This window comes from Polypterus senegalus, chromosome 6, assembly GCF_016835505.1.
Source record: "Polypterus senegalus isolate Bchr_013 chromosome 6, ASM1683550v1, whole genome shotgun sequence".
NCBI lineage: Eukaryota > Metazoa > Chordata > Cladistia > Polypteriformes > Polypteridae > Polypterus > Polypterus senegalus.
In genome coordinates this window covers 40,032,034-40,058,397 of record NC_053159.1, presented here as the reverse complement: position 1 = coordinate 40,058,397, position 26,364 = coordinate 40,032,034, and the positions used below count along the sequence as shown (strand labels likewise).

Below are 26,364 nucleotides of genomic sequence, written 5' to 3'. Positions count from 1 at the left end.
TTGGCATATACAGTAGAACTTGTTCTTGCGGTAACCTTCTTTCAGCAGAGGCTAATTTTAGAATATATTGCAGTGTGTTTGGATTGTCAGCTAAAGTAATAACCCAGCCATCTCTGAAGGGTGTAAATCTACAGTACAGAGTTAGCAGAAGCAATTCACATAGATGTGCTGTTTCTCATTTAGCTTCTTAAAATGACTCATTCAGTTTCCATCCTCGTCTCTGTATGGTTGGGGGTCACCAAGCAAAGCAGACAAGAACTTACTTCTATCTAGCCACAGTCTACATCACATTTTGGGACATTCACAGTTATCGGGGGTGTAATTCATCTAGCAATTGTTTGGTGCAGCTCTGGGTCTTCTTTCTAAAGATCCTGCCAGTACAGTTTAAATGTAGAAATCTATAAAGATGCCCAGGCTTTTTTTATCCCCATGCTGTTAGTCTGGAAGAGCTGCCACCTTTACACAATTCTCGGAGATTTCCAAGCTTCTGACGCCCTCACACAGAGTGTCTAGTCTAGTAACTATGCACGTGTACCTCATATTAACCTCTTGTGCTTGCGGTTTCATTCTTTGGGTGAACACACAGAGGTCACCACACAGAGAGCTTAGCCTGTCCATACATGTAATTTCTCTGTCACCACTGCTGTCTTAACTACAAAAAACAAAGTGAATGCATGGACTCATGTGCAGACCCCTTTACAGTGTGGAAGGCACTATACGAGTGAATCAAAGTATAATATACCCTGACTTGTTATCATCATCATGCATTTGGAATAGTGCTTGGTATGAGAGATGCTATATAAAGTAAACTACAGACAGATACCACTTAAACTAATTCACTACTTGTCATTTTTTAAGTGATTGCTGTAAAAAATGGCAAAACAAAAATAAATCTGAATGTAATTTTCATAGAAGGAATGGAGGTACAGAGATAATTAATCCTGCCTCACCATTTCAGGACACTGCATTTGAATCCTGAACAAGTCATTTTCTGTAACGGGGTGTGTTTGTTCTGCCTGTGTTGGTGATTTTTTTCTCTCCAGATATCTTTTTTTTTCTTCCACACCTAAAAGATATGCAGATTTAACTGGTGACTTCGCATAGACACATTGTATGTGAGCGTGTCAGTGACAGGGTGGCGCCCCATTTTGGGTTTGTTCCCGCCATGTGTCCGGTGCAGCAAAAACAGGCTCTGGCACCTCAACTGGAAAAAGTGAGTTCAAAAATGGAGAAGTGAATGCAGCTTCATTGTTGTATTGTACTTTCTTAGTAACACTTAGTAGCGCTCGATGTTCAAACATCCTACCAGTACATATCCCATATGCAGCTTCACATTTACTTATTAAGGTTTCTTCCTATAAAAGGCACTATAGATATAACCCTAAAATTAAACAGTTTTTAGTAAATATATTTTAGTGCTTAGAGTGAAAGGTACTATATAAAACACTGATGTACTACTTCTTGTTTACTTTGTAAGACTGCTTACTATTAAAGGCACTACAAAAATGAAGCATGATATATTTCTTTTTGTAATTTGTTTAGCAAATTACTTTGAGAAAATGCTTATTGTGAAAGGAACTACTAAAATAAAGTTAAATATAATTTGAATTTGGATGGTAAAGACTTTATAAAATTTGGAACAGTGCTCACCATGAAATGTTCAATATAAATAGGCTCCTGGTTTAGACAGTATTATTTAAATTGATGTATCCATTGGGATATCTATTGCTTTAATTTGCTTTCTTTGATATTTTGTTAGATCGAATGGCAACTCTAAATTGGCCGCGTATGAGTACATGACAATGTTTGTGAGTGTGAGGTCTGTTCAGGGTGGAGCCCAAATGATGCCGATAGGGTTCTCCCCTGATGCAACCCATATATTATGTACTACTACCTAATTACTTTATAAAAGTTCTCAATATGGAAATAATGATATTATCAAAGAGGATATTATTTTTCTACTGATAAATTATACTGATTTGCCTTATAAACTCGGACAGCACTGCTTTTTCACCAATTCAAGGATATACAGTAGATTCAATTCTCATTTTAGTCACTTTCAATGTGGGGTATGAATGTTTTCACCAAGTGTTCTGGTTTTCAAATTAAAAGCTTCAAGTATACAATATTGGTCTGATTTGCAATATTGTGCCTGGGATGAACTGTATCCTCATCCAGAGCTGGCCTTAGCCCTTTGTCTAATACTGTAGTAACGTGAGTTTCTAAGAAAGGAGTGGGTTCAAAATATAGATGGGTGGAAAGATACCGTGCATTAATAATGGTTGCACAGATGTTTGTATTTATTTGCCTTTTCAGAGTGCTTATTATAAAAGGCACTATAAAAATCAAAACATTTCAGGGTTATAAGAGGCTGGAGCCTGTTTCATCAAAATGGGGTGCAAAGCAGGAACCAACTTTGGATGATCATCTTGATCCTGTCCAGTCTAAGCATACTAGGTCACATAAGTACTTTCAGCTCATATTTGCGATGATAGCTGTGTTACCTGGGTTTGCCTGGGAAATTTCATAAGACACTGGGCCTCAGTTATACTGCCACTTGTTTATGGGGTTTATCAGTAGTACTATGTAATCGAGTACTTTTCTGTAAACAATATTTGCAGCTTTTTTTTTTTTTTAAACCAAGGGCTAATATTATTGGCAGGTAAATTGACATAATATTTAAGGCTTACCCTAGGACCTAGGACTTCAAACCATAAGGTTGTGGGTTCAAATCTTGGTGCTTTCACTGTGTGACCATGGGCAAGTCACATCACCTGCCTGTGCTCCATTTGCAAAAACAAAAGAAATGTAACCAAATGTTGTAAGTCACCTTGAACAAAGGTGTCAGACAGATGAAAAATAATAATATGAGATCACTGGATCTGTTTATTCTTGAACATGCTATATACAAGTGCGCATGAGTAAAACATTCCTGCATTCGATCAATTTCTGCTTAACCTAGTGATTTGGCTTTTGTAGATGTTTTGATTTGAACTGAAATGTGTAATCAGTGGGAATAGTGTAAAATTTGTGTGTATATTATCATCAGTATTAGATGTTTATGATTTTCACTTGTTTACATTGTTTATTCCAGTATTTGTTTTCATTTTTTTGTCAGATGTATGTTCAAGCTTATATATATTGTGGGGTTTCTGAACTCTTTTGGGAACTCCCCAACAGGACGACACACAAAAGGTCGACTGCCGCATCTATGGAGGGCTGCTTGTCTGTTGCAACTGCAGGTTCGCAGCTCAGCAGCATAGAACCGCAGAAACAAATATGAGTTGATCACAGTCACTATAAGCTCCTGTCACTGATGGGTGATGCAAGGAACATTATAAATACAGGGAACGGTATGACTTGGCTACTGACCTGGCTCAAACCTTGCATGTTTGCTGTGTCTGTGTTTGAGAGAGTGGTAGATCCCGCTGCAATAAATGACTGTGCTGTTCCTATCTTAATAAGAATAAAGCTGGTTTTGCTACAGTACTAAGACTCAGCCTCATGTTTTGGGGTGCAAGACAATAGCACACATTTAGGCAGTCCAAGCAATGAATTTAATGTTTTATGTTTTGAGCATCCTTAAATGATCAGGGTCCCCCTTTAAAGTCCACAGATGCAAATTTATATGTAAAGAATTTTGGAGAGCACGGTGGGAGTCCCCTTTCTAAGTCCATAGATGCAAATATATACACTGTATCAATGGAGTAGCTCATGTGGGACTGGTTAAGTTTAAACTTATGCTGTTTGTCCAGGCTAGTGTTGGATCAAAGGACACCATTTCCACCTCTACTTCACTCTCCCTTTTTGCTTCTAGCAAATCAGAACCACCGTTCACAGCCATAGCACTCTGCATCCTCATTGGAGCTTCATAGCATTTGCTAACCATTGAGCTCTGCATCTTCCTTGCACTTCGCCGAAATGTTTACTTCCATTTCTTATTTGACTGTAGACACCAAGGTGATTGTGTCTCCATTTCCTTTTCCAGGGCACTGCCTCTTCTTCAGTCATCTGTCCACCCTGTTGGCTAGAGTCGCTGTTTGTGTGCCTGTCAATTACTTCTGCCATGTCCTTTTTGCATAAAACCTCCTCTAAGCACACTGCAGCATATTATTAATGAATATTAACAAACAGATTATCAATGGATAATTTTCTTTTTTCTATAACATCATCAAATTTCTGTCAAATCAATCAAAGCATTTTTGAGATTTTGGAGTGTTTAATTTTTTACCCATAAATATTCATGTATTGAAATGTCCTTTCGTAGCGGATATTTACTGTCCTAGATGTACCATCCTGTCAAGTTTTAGCTTTTTAACTAAATGGGAAATAGTGTATTTCTTGATAAATGAGAGAGTGAGTCAGTCAGTCAGTCAATCAGCTTTGCATTATCTCTAGAAATATAAAGCGATAAAATGTCTAGTGTCTGTGCCTTGGCGTGATTTTATCCATCCATCCACAAATGGGCAGTAATATCCAATGGACCATGGTAAGTAGCCAGTATAAGATAGTAAGCCGTGTGGCGTCTGTCTGGGCATTGTCCAACGTCCACAACAGACTTGGAATGTCCAATGAAAAAAGGCAACAAAAAGCAAAAAAGAAGGGATGTAAGGGCTGGATGTCTGATGGAAAAAAAGCAGCAAGGTGCGAAAAGAAAGAGGGATGTAAGATATATGTAGTGAATAAAGGTCTGTAAATGCAAAACGTGATCAAAACAGCTGGACTTAATATTGTACTGTTAAGCCCAGTTCAACAAACTGGCATTTCACTGTGCTAATGTGTATTGTATATGTAAATAATAGCAAGCTTAAATACTTGGGGGATCTAACAAAATTAAGATACATATAATTTACACTCATCTATGTTTTTTGCTTTTGAAACTGGAATTTGATAGTGCTTGATATGAATGATGCTATATAAATCAACCTACTGATATATATCATTTACACATTTGTACAGTACATCTTTGCTGTAAATATATTTCATTATTTGTCACTCTTCATTGTGCTGTAAAAAGTAAAAAGAGTTATAATTTGCACCTGCTGGTACAGTGAAGCAGTTGTTAGTGCTACCATCTGAGGAATCTGAGTGTTTTAGGTTTTTTTCTGTTTCTGGTTATTATCTGTGTGGACTTTGATTGTTCTCCTTGTGTCATCGTGTCCTCTCGGTACTCCAGTGTTCCTCCCTTGCACTGATGTGTGTCTGTGTACTCCAGCCTCCCATGACCCTGAATGAATTAAGTGGTTTTGAGACTGTATGTAAGTATGTACAATTTACACTGACTATATGTTCAGTAAAAAATAGAAATAACAAAATAACTGCAGTTGTTTGCTTTGCAGTAACAATTAGTATAAAGTAGAATTATAAACACCCAAGATTCAAAAGTAACCCTAAAGCCAGATTTTGTCTATTCACCTTTTGTAACTCAAGAAATTTCACAAATGGGACAAACACACCCAGTACATATGTCTTGAAGGAGCCACATGCATTCAGGCAGGGTGGAGTTATATCCAGAGGCACATTAGGTGAAAGTTAATTCATTGATGACAAACAAGAACATTATCTTCACTGTGAATGTTTGTAAGATGTATCAGAATCAAATTTTGAGAGAGTTGTTTACCAGACTCAAAAGTAGAACAAGTGTGGCACAGGACAGATAGGTCTTAAGAAAGGAAGAGAGTGATAGCGAGCAAAGTGCAACCTGGGAGGAGGTAGCCAAAATTATACAAAGGTGTCACTGGCTTTGGGTGAAGAAGGGCATCATCACAGGGTCATTTGCACTGTAATTATTGTGGGCGTCCAGGAAGTCATTTTAATGCAGGCACAAAAAAGGGAAAGGCCAAGAGGCCACTGTGCATCCCTGCTGACTAGGAAGGCGTAGCATGTGGTCCCAAGTTGGGAGAATTATGATGGTGTTGTTGATTATAGGGTGAGGCATGTGAGGACTGGCAGGAGCATTGTTATTTATCTTTAACCAGTAAAGTAGCAGAACTTAATCCCTGACAGCCCTTTCATCACAGATATCCCCTTTAAAGGCTGAGTGAGTCACAGAGGAGCCTGGGCAACAGGAGCACCTAGGGAGATGTCATGCCTGGTGTGTCTTTAGCAAAATAATGGCTGTCTGACCCTACAAATGATAAGACCTTGGTAGGGGTTATAAAGTTGGGGTTCACTGATTATGTTGTAAAGTGATGTGTTTGGAATGGATGCTTAGTAGCAGGAGGGAGCGGGAAGGGTCATGAGAGATAAGTAGATGAGAAGAGAGCAGACAGCGTGCTTTGTTAACAGTGGAGAGGTGGGCAAGTGGATAAGGTTTCATGCATTTCCACATGGGCAGCAATACTTTTTTGTTGTCTCCTTTTATTGCTGTACTTTTTGTTCTCCTTTAGTTTCCTTCCATTCTGTGCTTTATTTTCAATAAATGCACCTTATATTATACTTTTATCCACATTGTCATTTTTTCAGGTGAAAAGATCCATTAGAATGGTCCCAGTTTGCTGTTATAAATTTATTCATGTAACATTATATGTATAACAAAGTGGTGTGATGGCACAGTGGTTGGCACTGTTGCCTCATTGACCCAGCTTCCTGGGTTTGAAAACTATACCCGACCACTGTCCATGTGTCGTCTGCACATTCTATCCACATGGGTTTTCTCATGGTGCTCTGGTTTTCCTCCCACGTCTCTGAAGAAGTTCAATTTAGGACAACTGGTTGTAGCCAGTGGGTGTGAATCTGGGCAAGAGGTAGCCCTGAAATAATGTGAAACCCAGTCCAAGGCCTGTTACTGGGCAACGCTATGGCTTCCGTGACCCTGAGCTCAAGTTGATTTGAGACTGTTACTTTGGGATTGTTTTGTTTATTTTGCTCATTTACTTGTCTAGAATAATTCTTTACATGTTCTTTTCATGAACTGGTCATGTTTTCTTTTGAATTTTGAAACATTACATTATTTTTTTAAATGTTCCATTTGTGAAATGTGATCTTGTTGTGGCTCTTTACTGTCTTTTTCACAACTTTTGATTGCAGTGTGCTGATCATGAGAGCACTTGCAGTAATTCTGTTCACTGGAAGAAAAGGCTGCTCAGGCGGAATGTTTTCCTTTTCTGATTCTTCCTTTTTTGGTGATGCAATGCAAGCCAAGTTACCTTCGTGTGAAACTAACAGTCTCCTAATAATGTGAAGATGTCTGCAGTATTAGAAGCTGAATAGCTCAAAGGTAAATCCAGAAACATCATATTGATTTTCTGACAAGCTGTAGGTCGTAATACCATGACACTTAACTCTTACCTGGAGTATCCAACATCTACAGAAGTTGTTTAGGACTTTAAGAATAACTTCAGTATTTTTGAAATGCTTGGTATTTTCTAACAGTCAAGTCATTTGTTCCCTCATTAAATGAAGTGGTATTTATAATTATAACAAAAAGTGTCTACCATGATAGGCTTACAGTTTTGACCTAAATGTCAGCTGAAAGAACATGAAGCAAAAAGTGCAAGTCAAAATTATGACATTTTTATTAAATAGGTTTGACTTTAACAAACAAACTTGATGGACTGAATGTTCTCCTCTCGATTCTCAAATTTCTTATGTTCTTATTTTTAAAAATACAAGCATCATTACCTACGTCTACTAAGGAGTTTGGTTTTGGCCCCCTGCCTTGACTAGAGGATCCTTCCTTTGCCTTTATTAACATTCACTTCTTCAGTCAGTCATTTTCTAAACCGCTTAGTCCTGAATACGGTCGCAGGGGGTGCTGGAGCTTATCCCAGCAGGCAAAGGATGCAAGGCAGGAACAAACCATGGACAGGGTGCCAGTCCATTGTAGGGCTAACCCAAAATTGCACACCTCTATCACACATTAGGGCCAATTCAGTATTGCCAATCCACCTAATCCACATGTCATTAAACTGTTGGAGAAAATTGGAACACCCGGAGGAGACCCACTCAGACAAGTGAAGAACATGCAAACTTGAAATAGGAAAGATCCGGGACACAAATTCTGGTCACCTTACTGTCCATTTTTTTCCTTTATTAGTTAGTGAATATGCTTTTAACTGGGTTAAGTCATTGAAATAATATGTCAAAAAATAGCTTGTTAACCATCAGTCATTTTATTGGGGGTATAACTTTCTGTCTTCTTTGTGATACTTGTACTCTGCCACTCAAAATTATAAGTGTTGATTGTAGCTTGATTTTAATGTATGCACCATGTGTGAGATTCCTGCTTTTTCAGTTGTTTTATTTTCTTTGTATAGTAGGGAGGACAAATACATCTCTCATTCTATCCATCATGGAAGGTAGCACATTTACATGACAAAAAAACCTTTCACTGATGTTGATGGATATTCATATGCTTCTGTTGCCTGAGCGTAATTGACCCTAATTGACAATCAGGCCAAATAAGATCATTGTAAGCAGCATCTCACTGTGACACTTTTGTCTGTGTATTGTTAAATTGTCCAAAGAAGTATTAGGAATCATTTGTCTAATGCTTGTTAAAAAATTTCCTTATAAAAAAAACGTTTGGCCCACTGGTATTTACATTTTTCCAGAATTTCTTTTTATTCAGCCGCATATGTTTTTTTTTTTTTGGATTGATAGTTTCTATTAATGTTTAGCACTTGCTGGCCTTCAGTGTATTTTTAGTGCAGGTGGACAATATACACTTTTCTCACATTTTATGTTGTCTGAGTTCAAGTGCTATCCCACCTTTAACAATTTATTCATGCTGATAGCTGATCACTGGCATGTGATTTATGGCTTCACAAATGGAGAAAGGGCTTTTGAACAGTCTCACTCAAGACTATTGGCAAGACCATTGAACAAAATGCACAGTACCCACACAGTTTGACACTTTGAAGTATGGTCCGATATTTTGCTGTATCTCTGTTTCCCAGCAGATTAAATTAAAGTCATTATCAGCTATATTTGACTAGCAGACTATGCAACTTATGATAAACTGTAAAAAATACAAATATGCAAAGTTATTTCTCTGTATCTCTGTTTTTCAGAATATATGGAGCTCATTATCCTTATATATAATTTGATACTATCCGTATGTATGGTGTTCACGTCAATACCCCGTATGTATGGTGTTCGCGTCAATACCTCGACTCAATACAAGTTAGAACCATGCAATGGGACTCTGCCTCTATAATTAGAACATAATGTGGCAAATGCGGACGCAGTATTGCATGATTGGCTAAGAATTTTTGAACGCTTCAGTGATGCCACTGGACAGCCGAGTATAGTAAGTCAGTGTTGGTTTGAGCAAAGAATGTTTGAACGCTTCAGTGACGCTGCTGGATGGCCAAGTATAGTAAGCCTGTGTTGGTTCGAGGAGATAACAGTCAGTTCAGTTGGTTTTTGGAACATTGGTTTGGTGGGGCATACTTTCCAGGACTAACATCACTGAATGACTTAAACCCTTCAACAGCTCCAGAACCGTAAGTAATTTAGAATGTATCGCCATTTGCTTGGTATGTCGAAATCTATCTTTGGGCAGTTTGGTTTTGGCATCCGTCCTTCTGACATCTATTGGCAAACTGAGTAATGACGGGTCACGGCTGGGTATTAACAACGGTCATTGTTTAAATTTTAGCCGATCTCAGATCTAAAATGACCACGCCAACATAATTATTACTCCGACTCTGATTAGAGTCGTAAAATACAAAAAATTCAAATGAGGTGTGGCGAAGAGCTGAGTTCATGTCTCGTAGCCCCTTTTAAACAGGAAGGTCTATTTTAAGCACAAATCAGTGCCACGATAACAAAATCATTTCAAGTACTTAAAAAAAACAAATAATTCTTTGCAGAGAAAGCATGGATTTCACAAATATAGAATTTGTAGCCCGATTCCCAGTCGCTGGTCAACATATATCTTATGACTAGCAGACTATATAATTTATTCTAAACTGTAAAAAAAAATACAAATATGCAATGTTATTGTGAATTTTTAGCTGCTGGAAGATGTACCTCACTATTAATCCTCTGAAGACTTGGGGTTTTGTTTAAAAAACATTTGCATCGATTCTAATGTGAAATATGCAAATACCAAAAAAATCTGATTTGTAAAACCTGATGTACACACATTTTCACACCATTTACTTTTATGAATTACAATCATCTTGTAAATGTGTGCACATGAACACCCCTTGAACTCCTCCTGGTTGTTGAGCTATGATAATCAACCTCATATACTGTATATGCAGTTGGCTGGCAGAGCAGCCTTCCTCCTGATAAATTGAGACATCAGATCATAAGATCATACGAGGCATTCTAGCATCTCTCCTCTGCATTCTGGGGTTGGAAAAAAGTGTTAGGCGCTAGTGTCTGAGAGAGTAGCCATACATCCATCCATTATCCAATCCGTTATATCCTAACTACAGGGTCACGGGGGTCTGCTGGAGCCAGTCCCAGCCAACACAGGGCACAAGGCAGGAAACAAACCCCGGGCAGGGTGCACACACACACAGACACCAAGCACATACTAGGGACAATTTAGGGTCGCCAATGCACCCACACAGACATGGGGAGAGCGTGCAAACTCCACACAGGGCACTCCCACTGCGCCACTGTGTCGCCAGTAGCCATACAGTGATTGGTAAATGAAAAACTAAGGGCCTTGCCAGCAACCTTGCAACCAAGTATAGTGCCATTATGTCTGTCAAAGCTACTTTGCCTCAAAATAAATGAATCACGGGTTGATTCAAGCAACCGAGCCATGACGTTTGTCAGTCTCATCTTGGCATCACAGATGGCTTGCGCATTAATGCAATTTAACTGCTTACAGTTCACAGAAGCAGCTTTATTCTTACTAGATGTCGTTATTGCAATATGAGTGCAGTAAAGTGCTCTGATTACATTAGGAGTACCGGTCACTGCTTCCAATTGCAGTTTTATGGTGACAAAAACATGTTATTTTTTATGTATGTTCACCCACACCGTATATAAACATTATGTAACCTCTTGCCAGCCTGTTAATGGCTTCAAGCACAGCAGGCATCATGAAGTGAAGCTTGGCTGAGATATTCCTGACTTATTGGTTAGTTGCCTGAAAAGAGACAACAGGTGGCTAAAATAAACTAATGAAAAACCAGAAAAGTTCTTCAATGCAAATATGCAGCATTAACTGTCTTAAAAGTGAACTAAAATACAATCTACACATCATAATCGTCCTTTTTGTGGTTTAAAATGTTTGTCACATCAACACACATTCTTATAACAGCAGAGTGATATGAATTATTAAACATTTAGCTGGTTTTGCTGCATTTCACTGCTTGATCAAGGGTGTCGTCATTTCCTAGTTTTTCTAAAAATGTTACCTACAAATAGGTCACAGTTGCCATATCTCCCATCAAGTTTTCTTTCCTGAATCCCAATGTTTATGTGGAAAGCTGTGTACACACTTTTCAAGCATTATTTCACTTACACAAGTACTATAACTCTGAACCTTGATCATGATATTTCTCAGTAGAAATACCACACCATGGATGGTTCGTTCGCTACAACTTGATCAATTTGTTCTCCTCCTCATATATCTACAAATATTTAGTAACTTTTCTTGCAAGAGCATAAACGTGGAATCAGTTCCTGATTGGTCAAAGGAAATCAACGTGCAGAATTAACTTACATGACTTTTCACATCTGACAAACCCCGGCCATCAGTGCTCATATTTTTTTTGAAAAGTCAAAACACCATCAGGTGAAGGATGGAGTTTAAAGTTGAGTTTCAGTTACTAGAAATTAAAGAGCCTAATAGAATTGGACATACAATTGAAACAAACAATTTTGTCCTTTATGATTAAAATCAATATCCTACTCAGACGCTAGCAATTTTATACTACGGTATATTGGAAAGGTCAGTTGTTATCAGTGAACCCCTCAACTTTATAAGTTTACTGTAGATACTTTCCTTGATTTTTGATCTGTTTCACGGTTTGCTGCTGATATTGTCGAGGAGAGTTTGACTGCACCTGCTTTAAACTCCAAATTATGCTGTAATGTTAAATGATGGGAGAGATTAGATGAAGCTTCTATGTGTCTTGAGGAATGACTGAAATCCCTTGAGTTTAATGACCTTTGCATTTGTATATCGAAATAATGAATAATGTGGACAAATCTGATAACATTCTTCAATTTCATCCCTTCAGAATAGTGAGTTGAGATGCCATCATCTCTACTGCTTGTTAGGAAAAGTTTGGTAGATGATCTTTAGTAGCTGACATTCTTTAGGTGGGAAGCTATTGCAGCGGCAATCTGTGAGTCAATAGGTGTGTCACATATATAATATTTTAACATATTATAAATTTGTAATGACTTATGTGACAACTGTCTAATACCAGAAATAACAGCAAGGAAGCTAAGGTACAAGATAGTACAGTATATTTAATAGAGTAAATAAAAACAGAACAGGATGCACAGAAAATCTTAACAGGAGAAATATATTCAAATCTGTTGTCTTCCTGAGCCTGACTAAACAGGCTTTGCAGCTGGAACTGTTTCCATGTCACTCATTACTGCGCCTGGAGCTAACAGGTGCCAATGTGTTTGGTAACAGGTAGCATTTGTCACAAACTAAGCTGTGAAGATTTCTGCAATTGTGGAAAAAACATTTAGTTTTTTTGCAAATCTATAGGAGACCATTGGTTTTGTTTACAATTGTGGCTTGAGCTGTCATTTTAGGGTTTATCTGTCCATCACGGTATTGTAATTTTCTTTTAGTCACAGTAGCCAAAGACATTTGAATATTTCCACCAACCACAGACTTGCTAGGTGAAGCAAATTCTTGCAAGCTCATCTGTAGGCAGTGGAATCTCCTCTGAACCCCTCAGTTTATTTACCCATGCACTTAATTATGTGACTGCTGAGAAGAGGAGCTAAAGGAAAAAGGTAACCAAAGAGATGGACTAGGAAAGCACCTCAGCCGCTTCCTGGTCTGATATACAAAATACAGGATGAACTGAAGCATTCCTGACACATACTGTACGTGCCAAATAAGGTCTATTTATGAATATTTTGATTATACATTCACATTATTGACTTTGTTATTCTACTGTATATTCTGCCCTCACATGTTTTTCAGTATAGGGTGACATAACTTCTGTAATGACAGGGAGTAACAACATGCCCTTTAATGACCATCATGCAGACAAATACCTGTCTTTTGATAGTAGAAACAAACTTTGTTTGACCCCGATTATTATTAAGGAGAATAACATTTTTTAAACCCTTGTGATGTTGTCCAACAGGGTAATGCTGCCATGTCCAAAGAATGCCTACTTGATATAAGAACTCTTCCCTGGCCTTCTGTATCTCAGCACTTGTATTTGGCAAAGCCTATGTGGGACATTCAGATATGAGATCCTCTGCCCTCTTCCTGGTCTCGATGGCTGATTGTCTCCATCACAGAGCAATTACTTGCACTGTGTTTTTCCGGGTACTTGGATACCATCCAGCCCTTAATTCCATGCCACAACACATGACAGCTTGTAATGCCCACTGTGAACATTTTAACTGATACTTAATATTCTTATTACAGTTCCTTCCTAGTCGTAATAAATCCTTGACCACACATGGTCAATTGCTTCATTTAGAGTAATAACTGTTTTGAATCCTTTGAATTCCTTCTTTTTCCTGGGTTCTTAATGATACACAAGAAGGACAAAAACAATAATTTTATTAAGCTACCACTTAAATTCTTCTGTAACAAGGTAACAGGAACTCCAACATATTTTGTAGAGATTTAGAAAATTATATACTCAGATAGAAAGAACAAAAGACTATACGACAAACCTTCTGGTAGACTGGGAATAAAGAAGATGTTTATAGTAATCAGGTTTAGAAAAATATTCAAGTCGGGTTGGACTCTTAGTTCATTCCGAGAGAGAGGAATATTCCTGTAGTTTAACAAACACCTCTACAGCTTCACTTGGTTCTTTCTATTGTGAATGCCAAGTGTGAATCTGAAACATCTGAATAACTTAACTTTTCAAAACCCACCTCCCTTGAATACACAAACCATTTCTCCATCTACTATCAATATTCTTTAATTCAAACTAAGCAGTTGTGTCACTATAGTACATTTCTTTGTTAAACACTTAAATTCTAAACTTTTCTTTGCATTTTGAACTTTAGAACTTTATTATGTCTGTTCTTTAAATAGTGCTTTCAGAGAGTATTCTAGACAGCCACACCTTCACCTCATGTAACTGAAAAATAAGCCATAAAAATTTATTTCAAAGTCGGAATATATACCCTTTCAAATTCTGTCACTGTTATTTTTTCATTTAGTTCATTTGATCAACAATGAAGTCAAGATCTTTTTCGAAAAGTAGTGCTGTCAGATCTACCCATTTATTTAGGGTAAAATCCTAATTTATTGTGCCCTGCGTGCATTACCTTACATTTATTTATGTTAAATCTCATTTGCCAGCTGTCAGGTCAGGCACAGACACACTTGAACAATTTAAGGTGTTTCTGGACTGCCAGTGGCACTCTACAGCTGTTGACTAATTTGTCTTGATTTCCCTTCTCCAAACCATTTCTGCAAGTGCCATATAGCAAAGGAATACTGAGAGAGTTTGTAGCTGACCTTGCCCTGAACTGTCACACCTTTGTTCAAACATTTAATACTACTACACATGTAACAATTTGGATTTATTGAGAATCTGATGGGAAAACCTGTTCAGCTGGACTTTCCATTCATACTTAACCCCCTTATACAGAACAGGGTCTTGAGGAAACTAATTCCTACCTCAGTAAGCCATGTATGCAAGGTAGGAGAAAAGGTCTAGACATGGTGCCAGTCCACCACAGGATGAAGACACACATACATATGCTTCATTGGAAAGTCACTTGGCTATTTAAAGTCAGAATAACTGTTTCCTTGTGTATGTGCAATTTGTCTTTTAGTGCCATCTGTCCAATAGCAGCTCTCGGAACCCTGGACAGAGTCATTACAATTAACCTGCAGATAAAATATCAACCTCTGCCAAAGATCACACCATTTTCCCCTGATTATTAAACTATTGAAGTCCATCCACTCTTTCCTACATTGTTAAATTTCCTGAACCAAGTTGAGTTTCAACAATGGGCTAGTACCTGATTTAAATATTGAACTAACATAATGAAACAGTTTCCCATGTTTTTCATGTAACATGACATAACATTTTTAACATCACATTATCCAGCTCTACAATGCAGGTCATATTTTAACTACTCACATGCCTTCTTAAAATGTCAGGTGATTCTTCAAATTGAATCTACTGGTGCCCAACTTATATCAATTTACAGTTTCTAATAAGTACCAATTTTTTTCCTTTTCATAATCTTGAAGGTCAATTTCAGCCTGAGGTTTACTGCCTTATTTCTGCTTGATCTCTATTCAATCCATTAAAGAAAAATGGAATTTTATTTCAAAGTCCAAGATTCTAAAATAGATTATGTGGGTTTCAGAATATTATGGTATGTTACTTTCCCATTAAACTTGAAATATATTACAGCCAAGACTGTCTGGATTAGGACTAAAGCTAAATTTTTTAGAATATTGGAATTTATTTTCTTAACAAGTGCAAAGCTTTTTGGCGCTGCTCCCAGCTATTTGGATAATTCATCTGGCATACAGTGCTTCTGCCTTATTGACTCATATCTTTTACAGAAAGAGCCATGACCACCATAGCTGCAGCGATTCCTTGTCTGTTTTACATTAATCTTTAAAAATATTTGAAATAGTGGACCCTGTTCATGCAAGTTTAGGACAAAACCACTTTCTTCTCATTGTTTTGTTTGATTTCATGCAGTGTACTTACTAGCCACATACAAGCCCTGTTTTACATAATTAAAAAAGACATACAATGATGTACTTCATTTGGGCTTCAAAACACATTATCTTCTGCTTCGCAAGTTAACTTTTCAGATTGCATGGCACATTTGATTCTAAAACAACATGAATCCACACCATATCTCTTAAGGACTGCAATGTGTATAGATACCAGAGTTTTTAAAATTTAGAAGTAATTTATTTATTACAGTATTAAATGAGAAATTATCTGAAATCACCAGAGATGGGACAAAGTAAACAAAGAAACTCAATAATTATAAAATAATAAAGTTCCCTTTTTCTAACAAGAACCAATACAGTATTTGGACTTTTTGGCTAAAATTCAGATATGTAGGGGATCTTATACTGTCCAGCTGAGCACCATTGCAGGCATTATGATGTTGAAGATACTGTAGATAGTAATACTGTCAGCAACACTGCAAAAGCCATCTTCTTTAGGGATCTTGCTGTGTTCCAACATCAATCTAATTATACAGCAGACGATAGATAGATAGATAGATAGATAGATAGATAGATAGATAGATAGATAGATAGATAGATAGATAGATAGATAGATAGATAGATAGATAGATAGATAGATAGATAGATAGATAGAAAAAACAGTTGTTGCAGCAAGAACATAGAACATGAAGTCATAGTTCAAAACAATAAAAACAGTGGAGATTTGATTTTCAAATCAAATAAAATATACAAAACTAAAAAGTGACAAACAATATTAAAAAAATAAAGCTTCATAAAATAAATAGACATTTAGACTTGATTTAAATAAGTCACTGTTTTAAGAATCACAGCTGAACTGCGAGTGTAAGGGAGTTCTAAAGTTTAGTTAAAAATGCACATCCCATATTTGTGTATTTGTGTGGGTGAACAGGAGAGTTATGGCCATCAGCAGAGAAAAGTGCTCTTTTGAGTACCCAAGAATCACTAAAATGTAATAAATAGGGAGAATATTTGTGATATAGAGCTTGAAAAGTTAAATTGATCAGTGGGAAAGCTGATATGAATGATTTAAAACTAATAACATTTGCTTACCTTGGAGATGACAGATTTCTGACCCTTCTTTCCTTTTTCCTGCATGATTTTTTTCCACTTTATTTTATTCTTCATTTCAGGTCATATCATGTAATTTTTTAACCAGCTTTTTCCAGACTAGTGTTACATTTTATTACTGGAGCCTATGCCAGGTAGCAGAGGGTGCAAGGCAGCAACAGACCCTGAACAGAATGCCAGTCAATTGCAGTGCGAATACACTTACACACCCACATCACACACCAGGGCCAAATATGTGTCGCCAATTCACCTAACCTGCATGTCTTTGGACAGTTGGAGGAAACCAGAGCATCCTGTGGAAGCCCACACATATACTGGGAGAACATGCAAACTCCAAAAATGGAGGACCCAGGATCCAAACACTGGTCTTCTTACAGCCAGGCAGTAGTGCAACCACTGTGACATTTCATTTGTTAAGTTTTTGGTGTTCATGCAAACTGTAAAATGTGCTGGAGGATGTATACTGATTGGTGAATCTAAACTGACCAATGAGACAGAGGATGTTAAGATACCCCTCTAATAGTCAACCAAAAGTCTAACAACAAACCGAAAACAGGCTACAATTGTCTCCATCATTCTCTCCTTCTATTATTTTCTATATTCAGTCTCAATCCTTCCATCAATGGGTCTGTTGGCATGAACAACTTATTCAGCTTTGGAGCCGAACTGTTACTGGCCTGCCTGGAAGTGGTGGGCCATCAGGAGTTGTCAGGGTTTTTTTCTTTTAGAGCTGCAAGCAAAAAGAGAAAATGATTTGCTACAGCACCCCTCTTTTCCAAAAGTGGAACCTTTTATCTGCTTTGAAGGTGCTTCCTACCTTTACAGAACCTTTCTGTTTTCTCTGTCTTATGTGTTTTTGAACTTATTTTACTAGGTACTAGGTGTAATTAATTTTAGGATTAGATTGATCTAGCTTCTGTCTTGTCACTAGTAGTTGCCTACTAGAAATCGTAGAAATGGATTTATCCTTACATCTGTAACACTTAGTAGCATCAATCTAAGAGAGGCCCACTGAATCAACAAGCTGATTAAGAAGGCAGACACAGTTATGGGACATACTCTCAACCTGCTGCAGGCAGACATGAAGGAGAAAATGAAAGCAAAACAAAGACAGGTAATAGAATCATTTTAAAAATATTTTATATTAACATGTATCATATGCATTCGTCCATCACCTTTCTTCAGTATCCTTGTGTGTCTCAGAATTGTCTTGGCCAGTGCTTCCTCTTGCGACCGCATTCACATAAAGCCTACTTCTCAGAATGTGTCATGTCAAGGCGCGTTCCTCACCTACTGTCTGCTTTTTGATTAACAATAATGATAGACTGGTTCCCTTTACCCACTGCTAAAACATAATTTATATTCTTTAGAACACTTCCCTGTTTGAAGGCAGCTCACATAGTTCCTCAGTATCCTCGTTTGTATCAATCCATCTTGCTCAACACTTTCTGGCTTGAACTCATTTGATTGAGTAAACAATGTGAGCAATCAGACCAAAGCCAAACTGACCAATCAGATTACTCTGAGGGATCAGACCCACACGCACACACAAACAGAAGCATTTTATTATATAGTACAGAGTGGTTCAGATCTAATTATGCAGATCCAGATCGTCTGGATGACTTTGATTTATGCGGGGACGATTCCAGTTCGGCGCAAAGACGATTTTTCATGTAGTCAGTTTGCACACTTCTTGATGGTCCGGGATTTTTCGGGTGATTTTCTTTGTAATAAACTTAATAAGTTATAGTGTAATGAAAATTGCATAATTAGATCTGGACCACCCTATAGATAGATTGAGCTTCTGTAAAAAAACAAAATTTCCTCTCTTGGACAAATAAAGTGCTATCTATCTTTCTGTCAGTCCATCTGTTTGTCTATCCATCTATCCATGAACACACAAATTAGGTTGAACACACAGAAAAACGGTACTTTCAACTAACATAAATAACATGTTAATTGTGGTGATGGTTACATAAATATTGTTTGATATACAGTATATTTTGTTTCCTTCTCTTCATCTACAGTATGTCTGTTCTTTAACATGCTTCATGTTTGAGGTTTTTTGTCACTTTCTACCACTAGTTTCAAAATGAAGGAAGCAGATCTATGGGGATTTTTACAGATGATTCAGTGAAAGACCCTTTGGACTGACGTCATCTAAGTCGATCGCTAATGGTAGATCCTCACAAAAGTTTTTTTCTTGCCAGTCGTGGATGTCTTTTTTTGAGACTGTTTCATCCGCCATTTTGTGTTTCAGATTATTCTTTTTTTGCATATTATATTACTATGTTTTGTTCTCATCTTCAGGAATGCTTCACATGTTGCTGGGAAAGTCCTCAGAGGTTGTGACTTTCGAGTAATGATGCAACGGAATAAAAGTTCATCCAAAAATGTTTTTTCCTTATGCAAGTTGCCGCTACCAAACCCTTTTTTGTAGTGCCGTTTCTACAAATCTTCAATGTTATATATTTGTTTTTAACAGACGCAGTCTCAGTCAGTGTTGGACCAAGTGCTTGCAACCTAGCCAAACTGGCTGCCCATTGCTTCCAGGCCATTGTACAATAGTAGGTGGTGAACACTCTAAACAAAGGATTAAATCATTTCATGCTTGGATTCCAAGGATCCTGATATCTCATGTGTGACTCCCTTTAATAGGAGTACTTGTTTAGAATACAGCAGTAGTAGTAAGTGCCACAGCAGGATATAGAGAAGAGAAACAGAACCGAGGAAAGTCAATAACAGTTCACCATGATCGTTATGTTTGTATTTTAGTGGAAATTACTAAACAAACACTGCTGCATTATGAACAACTAATCAGCTCCACTCAGGACATCCTAGATTAAACTAATAGTCTTCATCCCATCCAATCATTATCTGAGTATAGTCTGTATATTTTTCCTAGTCCTTGTCTTCCTTGTGTAGTAAGTTTTCTCTCACATCCTAAAAATATATTTTTTTAAGTTAACTGGCAACTTGAATTTATTCCTGAGTAAGTGTGTGTTGGTATGTCCTAGGATAGGCTGGCATCCTGCCCAGGATTCATTCCTGTCTTGTGCCAAATGCTCCTCCCAGCATAAGCTCCAGTGACCCACAACCCTGTAATGGAAAAGTGTGTTCAGAGAATGGACTGATGAAACATCTGCACAGGAGACATAAATTACTGTTGTTTCTTTGAGGATGTGGTCTATTATCTGTAGTATCTGAAAGGCCAGATTATGATGAGCTGTATGTAAAGCACAGAATCCTGGAAATAAAGTAGGAATGGAGTAGAACTTTAATGTTCTCACAGAACATGTCATTTCCTGTTATTGTAGGAAAATGGCTGAAGGGACAACTCAAAATTCTGAACATCAACCAAAATACTAGTGAAATGGATAATAATTATGCACTTTGTAAAGTTACAGTGATGGCAGAGACAAATTAATAAAATGCATCTATAAAAGATATCAAAAACATTTTAAATAGAAGCAGAGGTTTTGTGCAAATGGTAATGGCTGGCCACTGACAAATGTCACATCCATCAAACTCCCATTAGAAAACATGGTGGTATGTACACACTGCTAATCTGGAACTTCTAGATTTGTGTTGCTTTAAAGCAGCATTTATGTTCTGCTTGTCATGAACCAATGCAATATTTCCTTTGTTCGGTGGGATTTGTGAAGATATCTATTAATACTGGTCTTCCATAGAAGAATAGGATTATTTTGAAACATATAACCCAGTATATTGTATATGAAATGCCATAAGTTTGTCTGAAAATGAAGAACAGGGAAAATGAAAATGTTTCTGTACCTTAATAGGTCTCAATGGGAGCCCCATTTGTGGTGTGAACGACATCAAAGTGATGCTCTGCTACTCTCCCATTTCCTGTCGATCATATATGTTGTGATGATTGTCAAAGCTGCCACTGTTTTCCTCCTGTAGACAGTTCATGTCTGGTATTTTTTCATGTGTTTCACATTAATAAATGCATCAGTATTAGATTCAGGACTCCTGCACCACATCCCAATCTTCATTTTGTAAAAGTTAGCCTGCTAGATGCCTGGACAAATATTGTCTGTGCCATTGATTTCTACTAAAATACAGAGAAAAAAAAACATTTTTTGTGTTTTCCATGTATAGATTATAGCACTTAACTTGGTGGTTCCATTTTTTATATTATTACCAGAAGATCTTTCCAGTTCAGATAAAATGAAAGTAACATTGCATCTTCTTATGACAGCCAAGATATAAATGCTGCTTTAATTCTAGAAGTGTCTGGCTTTTTTAAATTAGCAGATTTAGCATGTTGCACCCTTTGTTGACCATGTGTAAGTAGTGTAACCTTCTGTAGTGGGATTTATATGCAGGGAACATTTTGCATTGGCAGGGCCTCAGTATTTGCATGAAATCTCACTATTCTGTGCAAAACATTTTTGACAGTAAAAGGAATTGAATTTTGCACCGAAGTCCCAGTTGGCAATTCAGTGAATGCGGAATTTTTGTAGAGCCTAAATGCATATTGCCTGCAAATGCTTTTCATTTTAGCTTAACTGAATTATGAGCTGTCACTTTACATGTAGTACAGAGTCAATAACCATCATGGACAGAATGGTGATTAAACTTGCATGTGAAATTACCAGTGGTGTTGAAGCCAAAATCAGATAGTTTTGGCAAAGGCTGTAACTGGCCAGTGGTGTCATAAAAGTGACTGCATTTCTGTTTGGCAGGCAGTTTTTGTCTGTATTAAAACACCATTTACTTTTTATTGCAAAAATGTTTGTAGTTTCCTTTTGAACATTACTCCTTTTGCCTCTCTTTGTCCTCCAAACATTGAAAGAATCTTTGTCTCCATTCCCTGTAAGAGTGTACTTTAGTATATATATATTTTTTCTTTTCACCTTTTGTAAGGGTTGTGCTTGCAAACAGCAAATGCCTGCAAAGCAAATATATATATATATATATATATATATATATATATATATATATATATATACAGTGGTGTGGAAAACTATTTGCCCTCTTCCTGATTTCTTATTCTTTTGCATGTTTGTCACACAAAATGTTTCTGATCATCAAACACATTTAACCATTAGTCAAATATAACACAAGTAAACACAAAATGCAGTTTTTAAAATGATGGTTATTATTTAGGGAGAAAAAAAAATCTAAACCTACATGGCCCTGTGTGAAAAAGTAATTGCCCCCTGAACCTAATAACTGGATGGGCCACCCTTAGCAGCAATAACTGCATTTAAGCGTTTACGATAACTTGCAATGAGTCTTTTACAGCGCTCTGGAGGAATTTTGGCCCACTCATCTTTGCAGAATTGTTGTAATTCAGCTTTATTTGAGGGTTTTGTAGCATGAACCGCCTTTTTAAGGTCATGCCATAGCATCTCAGTTGGATTCAGGTCAGGACTTTGACTAGGCCACTCCAGAGTCTTCATTTTGTTTTTCTTCAGCCATTCAGAGGTGGATTTGCTGGTGTGTTTTGGGTCATTGTCCTGTTGCAGCAACCAAGATCGCTTCAGCTTGAGTTGACGAACAATTGGCCGGACATTCTCCTTCAGGATTTTTTGGTAGACAGTAGAATTCATGGTTCCATCTATCCCAGCAAGCCTTCCAGGTCCTGAAGCAGCAAAACAACCCCAGACCATCACACTACCACCACCATATTTTACTGTTGGTATGATGTTCTTTTCTGAAATGCTGTGTTCCTTTTACGCCAGATGTAACGGGACACTTGCCTTCCAAAAAGTTCAACTTTTGTCTCATCAGTCCACAAGATATTTTCCCAAAAGTCTTGGCAATAATTGAGATGTTTCTTAGCAAAATTGAGACAAGCCCTAATGTTCTTTTTGCTTAACAGTGGTTTTGCGTCTTGGAAATCTGCCATGCAGGCCGTTTTTGTCCATTCTCTTTCTTATGGTGGAGTCGTGAACACTGACCTTAATTGAGGCAAGTGAGGCCTGCAGTTCTTTAGACGTTGTCCTGGGGTCTTTGTGACCTCTCGGATGAGTCGCTCTGCGCTCTTGGGGTAATTTTGGTCGGCCGCCACTCCTGGGAAGGTTCACCATTGTTCCATGTTTTTGCCATTTGTGGATAATGGGTCTCACTGTGGTTCGCTGGAGTTCCAAAGCTTTAGAAATGGCTTTATAACCTTTACCAGACTGATAGATCTCAATTACTTCTGTTCTCATTTGTTCCTGAATTTCTTTGGATCTTGGCATGATGTCTAGCTTTTGAGGTGCTTTTGGTCTACTTCTCTGTGTCAGGCAGCTCCTATTTAAGTGATTTCTTGATTGAAACAGGTGTGGCAGTAATCAGGCCTGGGGCGGCTACAGAAATTGAACTCAGGTGTGATACACCACAGTTAGGTTATTTTTTAACAAGGGGCAATTACTTTTCACACAGGGCCATGTAGGTTTGGATTTTTTCTCCTTAAATAATAAAAACCACCATTTAAAAACTGCATTTTGTGTTTACTTGTGTTCTATTTGACAAATGGTTAAATGTGTTTGATGATCAGAAACATTTTGTGTGACAAACATGCAAAAGAATAAGAAATCAGGAAAGGGGCAAATAGTTTTTCACACCACTGTATATATATATATATATATATATATATATATATATATATATATATATATATATATATATATATATATATATATAATAAATTGCGTCGGAAGTTCACTTTTTATTACTGTCAAAATTTCACAAATTCTGCTAACTATATTGCCCTCAAGATCCATAATATGAGTAATGATCAGGGAAATGTTGAAATGCACTTTGTGTAAAGAGTGAACAAATAGTTTTACATAAAGGTAGTAAATTAACTTATGTGAATTTTAAGATCACAATAAAATGTTTTCAAAATTTGTTCTTTAGTAATTTTGTGTCAATTACAACCACCCAGGTTTGATTCAGCCATTGGCTCCTCTTGACCTTGTACTGGATAAAGTAGCTTCAAGTCAAAGGATGCATGGACAGAATTACCAAATGCTGTATAGTGTGAAAAAGAAATGTTTTGCACTGTTTGGAGTTACTTCATTTTCCTTCTCAAGGGAACTGGAAATTTTGCTCCTCATTAGAAAATAAATCAATAACCTGTAAATTTGTCTTACAGGGCGAATCGCCAAAGGATCTTTGAAACAGATATTGCAGCATTTGGAGGGAGTGCCTTGTAACCTTGGGCCATAACTGCTGTGTTTAGAAAAAAATGTGGTTTGGCAGGTCTTCTGTGCTGTTTCTTTTGAAAAGCTCTTCCTCCACTCTTACCTTGTAGTACACGATGCCTTTCTTTAACTTTGGTTCTTTTTCGTGCCCCTGTCATTTTCCTGAGTGAAGTCACAATGCACAAAAGACAGACTGTATAGAAAAAAGAGTAAGTGATGAATTGGATCAAATGAGTTTGAGCATGTTATATTAGGTTACGTTATAATACCTGTGTACTTGTTTGATTTTATTTTTCGTATTTGTGTTTTTATACAATAATTTTTGGCATATTTATTATTTGACTGTTTTTTGATGGTGGGGACCCATCTGAAAATGTTTTAGAACATAATTCTTTTGTGGGATGAAGTGCTGCCAATAAATCTATACCGTAATAATGAATTATATAACACACTTCTCACACTGATGCAGTTCAAAGTGCTTTACAAAGATTACGTTACCTTAAAATATGTGTTTCAGTTAAGATAAAATGGGATACAAGCAAAATACTCCCCTTAAACTGTATCATAAGAAGAAGAAAAAAAATCATAAATAAAATAAACATACACAGTAACTTAAAAGTAAAAAAAAAATTTATTAAAACCCATCTAATCTAACCATTACCTATATATATAATGTATACAGTAAATACAAAAACCTTAAGTAGACATACATATACATTGATACATAAGATTTAGATAATGATAATAATATATTAAAAAGACACATATATATCCTCATTACAAGCCTGCTTAGTTCATTGCAGGGTAATAGGGATCCAGAATATGTTCTGGCATCATTGGGCACAAAGGAGGAACCAATCCTGAATGGGATGCCATTTTATCACAGCCAACACTCACTCTTTTCTGGGTAATTTGACTGTTACCAGAGGTAGGAAACATTACTACCTGGTGAAGCCGCAGGGACATACACACCAAGTGAACAAGGATAGCAACACTTACTTACCAATGGACCCCCATGACACACATAGTGAATATCAGGTTTATATTAATTTTTAGCAAAATACCAAGACCTTTTAGTTGTGGGGTATAACATGTTTGTTTTCTTAAGCTGAGCAAACTGATTTAATAAATTGGATTTGATTACAAACTATGAAACAAAGAAAAATGGTAAAAAGCAAGGTTTTAAGAAATTGGAACACAAGGAAATGAAAAACAGGAAGCAGATGAATAGGGACAGATAAAAAGAAACAAGGAAAGTAGAGTTATGATTATTTTAAATTTCCAATAATGAAATAAAAAGGCAGATTCAGATGCTGTGGCCCCTCACTCGTTCATTTGTCTTGCGTACTATTTTTAAAGTCTGAGGTTTTACTCTTCGAGTATTACATCTTACCCACTATACAGCACCATACATAAAGTAAGTAACGGTTTGAAGACATCAAACATGGCTACCTGAAATGCATATTTTTCATGTCTTGATGTGCATGTTCAAGCTGAGGAATTTGACTTCAATTGAATGTTCTGTGACTCATCAGACTGTTTATAAAATTCTATAAATGTGTCAGCAATTGTTATGAAGTGAGCTGAGTAACCAGGGAGATTTTAAATATTATAACAGATGTGAAAGAGGGGTCAGGAATAAATAATTGGCAATTTAAATTTTAACTTGTATACATACAGAGTGAAATGGCTTGTAAGGTAATTTAATTTGTTAAATATATAATATTGCTTTACTCTTGTGTTCTCATTTTTATCAACAATCTTGTTTTACATTTAAACATTTTTACTTACTAAACTAATGACCATGATAAATAAAAGAAAGTGGAATGCCTAGAGAGTGGGGGGTTTGGAGGTACTGTACATAGTAATAGCTAGAATTTTTTATTATTGGAATTTCTGTTGTAAAGAGGTGGCTAGTGGTAATTGGGGTAAGAGTACCATCAAGATGACCCTGTGCAAGCTAAAGTCCTATACAAGTCCTCTAGACGACGCCTCAGCACTACTGGCTGTGGGAGACATCAAGCTTGTAAACTATGTTCAAAAAGAAAATTCAAGAGAACCATAAAAGAAGAGTTACAAATTAAAAGCAGAATATTGTAATTTAATAGACACTAGAAAGTTGCAAGAAGGTATCAAGAGTAACCATTCAGCTTAGGAATTATGAATCACTTACCATACTTACAGTACATATCACCGTATAAGTCAACCATGAATTTTAAAGTGGTCTAATATGCAAAAGCATGCTTTGCAACGGCAGTAAAATCGAACTTCATCCAGTGCTACCTCCAGTTTGGATTGTTACAAGTT

The 26,364-nt window shown here is 36.9% G+C and overlaps 1 protein-coding gene across 1 annotated transcript in view; it reads left to right on the top strand.

The window, feature by feature from the left end:
* Nucleotides 1–26,364, top strand: part of cavin2a (caveolae associated protein 2a) — an 81,857-nt gene that overhangs the window by 1,156 nt on the left and 54,337 nt on the right. The gene's annotated exons all lie outside the window — the stretch shown is intronic.